At 39.2% G+C, this 6,000-nt stretch overlaps 1 protein-coding gene across 1 annotated transcript in view; it reads left to right on the top strand.

Moving 5' to 3' along the window:
* Nucleotides 1-2,692: 2,692 nt before the first annotated feature.
* Nucleotides 2,693-6,000, top strand: part of KPNA3 (karyopherin subunit alpha 3) — a 45,475-nt gene continuing 42,167 nt past the window's right edge. The window contains exon 1 of the mRNA XM_035900332.1: nt 2,693-2,891. The gene's annotated coding sequence lies outside the window, so the exon portion shown is untranslated. The remainder of the gene's footprint in view (nt 2,892-6,000) is intronic.

Here is a 6,000-nt window from a genome sequence, read left to right as displayed (position 1 = left end):
CTTCTTTTTTTTGTAAGTGCTGGTAGGCACGTAAGTAATCGCCTGCTGGGTGTCTCCATCTAAATCGAGCGTGGTGCTTACTAAGGCTTATGGGGTAGTAGTTTACTCCCTCGAATTTGAGAGACGCTGGATGATTAGAAGCTTATTCCCTGGAGGTATTCCAAAGGTCTTCCGAATCTGTGTGTCATTACGGGGGGGGGGAACACGACATCTTCCATTCTAGCCGCAACTGAAAAGGGAGGAAATCCCACATCTTGTGTTTAAGTTTCTGTAATAGGAAAGGAAGGGGGAGGGAGTTGTTCTGAAATCAGGCTAGGATTGAAATCGGATTAGGACTCGCTAGGGTGAAAACCTAAATATGTGTCAGATTACTTTGACTTCACCCGAGGGTGTTTTCCATGCTTCTGTTGATATTATCACTTAATTTCACTTCTGTAATCAGTACAGCTGGAATTTTAGTCTTTGAAAGCATGTTTTGTATTTTAGCAGAATTCACACCTCTGCTGCTATTGTTTGGGTGGAGACAATTTTATGCAGGTCAGGCTTAGCAGCAGCAGTGTCTTTAAGATGACATTCACGGTGTTAGCTAATCTTTATCTTAATTTTTGTTTAACTTGGTGACAGTGAATCCTTCTCACAGAAAATATTGTATGTGAGGAATATGATAACTTCAACACTTCTGGCTAACATTAGTAAATGTTAGAAAGTAACTAAAAATTGCCCATCCTTCTGTTTAGTGGTTGCTTTTCAGGGTAAGGAGGAGGCGTGGTGGGTTTCTTTTTCCCCTTCTCATCCACTGAGGCTCTTCCTGCTGCTCCTCATTCATTTTGTCCTCGTCTCATCTCCCTGTATTGGTTACTGGCTTTGTTGCTGCTTTCTCAGTCACTGGCCTGAATCCATCAGAGCGCTAAACAGGGAAAGGTTATGTATGTTCGTGCCTAGTGTGAACTGATCTGTCATCCATACTTGCTTATATTATAGCGTTCCTGAGACTAGGGGAATTAAATGTCTGCCTCTGTGGGGTGGAAGGGGGGAATTGACTGCCTAAGCTTTGCTGAAATTAGTTAAACCAGACCAACTAAGGTAGCTTAGCTCTCATTTCTTCCTAAAGGGGAGTAATTATTTTGGAATAGCATATTTGCTGTTATGGAGAAGTATATCCTCTAGGGTTGTCTTCCAGTGTGCTGACTGGCTTCCTTTTGTGGCTGAGCCTATGACTGTGTGGCAGATAGTTCCAATGATGTTAATGTGGTTAAAGCTTTCATCCATGCTTTTGAAAAGGGTTAAAATTTGAGAAGCATCTTTCTTCTGGGGGCAGCAAACAGATCAAACACAGAAGTGTGTGAAAATTGTTTACCCATGGAGATATGCTAAAATGAAATTTAGAATAATTTAAAGGACTCTAAAAAGATGAGAAATGTGTCATTGTCTTTCAAAGCAACTTAATTTGTATTAAATGGCTGAAATTTTGTACTACACCTTTTTGACTCTCTTCTGGTCACAGTACTTAATTGAAAGTTCATGTTAGAAGTACCCTTCTAAGTAAGCTTTATCTAACTTAAGTCTCTAGAAGTGAAACAAGTAAGTTAAGTTTATAGTGGAAAATGAAGGAGCACAGTAGTGCTATATAATTGCCATTACTTACTGTGCTTCTCTTCAGGTACTGCTACACAGACTGACCTGCTGACTCGACATTGTCTGTATTTAGTGAAAGTTACAAGTTCTCCACAAAATGTTTCTTTTATAAATCAAATATTACACGTAACTCCCAACTGTCAGCAATTAAATACACTTTTTTTGGTCCCTGTGCTGCAGTAAGGAATTTTACATAGAGATCCTGTGTCCAGTTTTCTGTACTTAACTTCGGAAACCGAGAGGCATCAGTGCTGTTGGCATTGATCTGCATTTACACGTTTTGTCAAATTCCACCAATGAGAATGTAAGTGGTTAGGATGATGGAGTAATAAATCATGGTCTGATATCTAGATTATATCTTTTGGAAAATCTAAAATATTCAAAGCCATACGCCTTCAAGTTCAGTTTGAAAACAGTGGTGTTTGAGTCACCTTCTGCCTGGAGACAGTCACTGCCTTTGAACTCCTCAAGCTTGAATACATTCTTTAGTAATCCTCCTTTGGCTTCTAATAAATACTGATGAGTTATTATTGATCCCCTCTGGGTACAGACTCTTCTGGCAGACCAAAATATTTACTCCTTTAATTTGTAGTTAACTCCTATTTTATTACGGGGTTTGCTAGGCCATATAATTGTCTTTGTTTTTTGTTAATACAACTTTAAGGGAAACAAAAGATGAGTAAGTACTTCTGTTTTATGTTAAGACAGACCTCTGTACCCCATGCAACTTCTCTCTCTGCTCGTTTTCTAAGAGCAAAGAAATGGATCTGTTGAGCAGAAGTCAAAGCTGCTGAATCCTTGACCTGCACGGGTTCACTCTACTTTTCCTCATTTCAGGTTTGGGTGGAAGTTTTGTTGGCTTAATCTGTTAAGGAGGTAGAGTTGTGTATATAGAACTGGAATTCTGATTTTGAGGTATCAATACTTCCAAAAAGTATTTAGCCCCCAAAAGGGCTAATAGCAAAATCAAATGGCAGAAACGAAGCGTTACTCACTTAGTATAAGTTTGTGTTCTTGCTTTTATTAGTGAGACTCTTCTATTTTATAGGTACTGACGTGATTAGCAGCAGACAGAGCTAACCTGAACCTGCAAAGCTGAGCGATAAGGAGCCAAGACACTAGTGGGTTCATTTGGACGAACAGCTACCAGAACAGTTTCTTGTCACAACCTTCTCAATTTTGTATTCTCCAGAGATGTGAAGGGCTTTTAAAATTGTCCCATATATGAAAAGAAAGCTTTACTGTGGTGATCATAGGCATGTAGTCTTAAGTCTCAGTGGGTTTCTTCTAAATGTACAGCACTGATTATTCCAATACAACTGAGGGTTTACAGGACAAGCTTAAATAGTTGCAATCACTTAATTCATAATACCCCTTGTAACTGCTGCATTTATTTGTTTACATTGATATCTAAGCCAACCTAGCTTTTAGAAAACCTAATTTGAACCTTCTGATTTTTCTGTTTGCAGTTCTTCAACTTCATTCTTTGCCTAGTAACATCCTCCTTAGACTTTTTTACTTCTACTTCTTGGACCAGAAGTGTTACTTACTCTTTATTGCAATAGCAGGCACCTACATGTTGGCTCGCCGTTCTGATGTTTAAGGTGAACAATTCAGCCCATTTCTTTTTCTTGGGATTAGTCAGCATCACTGACTGAAAGAGGAAAAACTCTTGATAAGCGGATATGTTACAATTTGTTGGACTGTCTGCATGACTTGCTGTTATTTTTGTGTGTGGTGCAATGAGACTATGCAGTCATGTAATTAGTAAAATGCATATTGCATTAAAAGTAAAGCTCCATGTGCACTCATTTAAAAAAAAATCCAACAACTAGTGAGGACTTAGTACATTATAGCCTAAATAACTTTCTGTAAAAACACTTTAATGACTGGGAATAAAATTTCCTTTTTGTGTACTTGCAATACCCCTAATCATAAGTCAAAAAGATACAAGTCATTGAACTTCTGTTGCTTAGTCCATAGGCTTAACCTCCTGAAATTTGTTGAAGGCTATTTACCAAAAGGAGACATAGCCACTCTGCCATCTTTCACCTGTTCCTGCTCTATTTGGTTTTAAGCTTCAGAGATCCTGGCCACTGCTGTCTTTTCTCCAGTTACAGCTTTTTGGGGGCAGTTGTATCACCTTTTGCTCTGTGACACCTTTGGGTCCAGGAACTTGGAAGGATCCATTTTTATTCTGTACTGTTAGCATCCTGACCCCAGAAGAGGCAGGGGAAGAAACTGGGCTTAGCTTGCATCTCCATCATCAGCGGTGGCAGCTTCAGTGCATTTACTGTTGCTGCTTTGCTAACACTGTGGGTCTAGTTCTTGAGGATGCTTGAATTTATTCACATTTCTCTGTCATGATGCCATGAATTTTTTTGCAAGCAGAGGTATTATCATTCTGGGGAGGCCAAATCTGTACAGTCTCTGGGCATCTGAGAATGGTATAGGTTGACTTAAAGCCATGTTCCTGTCAAATGTCAAAGGCTTATTGTGGTGGAGATACCATAGCTGCGCAGTGTTAACGAATGAGCAGACGTGTTGCTACCAGCTCATGTCTTGATACTGTTCTGTGCACTGACTAGTGTTTTTCTTGTCTCCTTGTACTCCCCTCAAACACTACATGAAACAAAAAAGGCAATCCTAGAAAGCTTGTTACTCCCAGCTACTTCACAACAATGCAGTTTCTTTCAGGAGCTCACTTTTACAGGTTGATCAGCTATCTGCCTTTCACTTTGTTGGCACAGGAACTGATACTGGCAAAATAAGACGTGGGAGGGAATAGGGCTGTAACAGCTGATTTAGGTTGGTTTAGGGTACTGTGGACCTGCTGTCTTAATAGCCTCACTGTCTCAGTGAATCTTGGTAGTTTAAGTGAAAACACAGGTGTCAGGTAGTTTCCTGTTGGGAACTAGATTTAATATGAGATCCAGTACTTTCACGCAGAGTTTCTAAGCTCTGACTCCTGTAGCTTCTTTATTACCTTTTGAGGCCGGTGTACTTTTGGGAGAATGCAGGTGTATGTGTTTGTACCTTAAAAAGAATTACATGGGTAGGTAGTAAGAGGTTGATGTGGGAGGCCTCCTTAGTTGCTATTGCTACAAAATTCTCCAAACTTTAGTTAGTCTGCAAGTAAATAGTATAATGCTGTGAAATGTTTGTGACTCTTGGCAGAAAAAAACTGCCTAGTAGGTCCACTTACATATACTGTCTTATATTTTCCTTGTGAGGTTCAAAATCAGTTGAATGCATTGCATTTTAAAATGCTTAAAGACACAGATACCTTAGAAAGTCATTTTTTATTTCAGAAATACCTGTGGAGAAAACAATTTGGAGATGGCATCTCATGATGAACATAATCTCCATAAGCTGATTGGGATCTGTGCTTGCTGTATTGAGGCCCAATTATTGCTGTTTGTTGTTGTGATATACCAAGCCTTAGCTAATCTCCCTGTAATTACAGAATTTGTTTTTCTTCATTTTTATGTATTTCTAATACTACAACAGTTGCTCTGGTATCTCTAAAGCTGCTTCTACTAAAGGATTGATTTTTAACTTGTAAACTATCCAAGTCTGGTCAAAGTTGGTAGCAGTGTAACTGTCATAATAGTTTTAAGAGCTCTTTAACTATTTTTACCTTAGTTCTTTGAGGCTTTCATCATATTTGTGCAGTTCCAGCACAAATCCAGGCAGGACACTTTGTCCTCTGAAACTGTGTTATCTGAAAAGACAACGATTAGGAGGATGTACCAGCTACAAGTGAGTGATCAGATTTGTATTTATTGTGGGATTGGAAGTGGAATGAGGCATCTAATTTATAAGATCAGGCTAGAAGAGGCAATGAACTGGTTGAAGCTGATGGGGCGTGTCATTGAGTAGTAAAGACAAATTGCCAAGTGAACTGACTTGAAACAAAAAAGAAATGTAAAACCTATATATTTTCCAAGAATAGAGTCTGTCAATTGTTTCCAAAATACTCAGCACTGTGAAACTCTGATACTGAATTGGTATTCCTGATTATTTCTGTAATAGCAGAAGCTGCGGGCTTTGCATTCCATTTCACAAAATTTGACATGGGTAGTCAAAAGAGCTAGTTTCTTCCAAAGAGTTAGTCCTGCATCAGAACTGTCTGTGCTTTAGAGCAAACTAGTTGCAAAGCTCTTAATGTTTCTTTAATTTTCTGCTCCCTTAGCTTCCTGAGCCAGCCCTTCATGTCTGGAGAAGACTGGTGCTGGCTCAAAGAGGTCAGTGTGAAGGGGAGAAGGTATACCTTGTCTAGTGATATTTAACTGTTGGATTGTTATCCCCTCACAGCCAGATTGACACCATTAAATGTGTTGGGGAAGCTCCATCTCATTTCTT

Source organism: Egretta garzetta, unplaced genomic scaffold (genome assembly GCF_000687185.1).
Source record: "Egretta garzetta isolate BGI_Z169 unplaced genomic scaffold, ASM68718v1 scaffold268, whole genome shotgun sequence".
In the NCBI taxonomy this organism is placed as follows: Eukaryota; Metazoa; Chordata; class Aves; order Pelecaniformes; family Ardeidae; genus Egretta; species Egretta garzetta.
The sequence above is the reverse complement of the archived record's forward strand: the minus strand, read 5'-3'. Positions and strand labels throughout refer to the sequence as shown.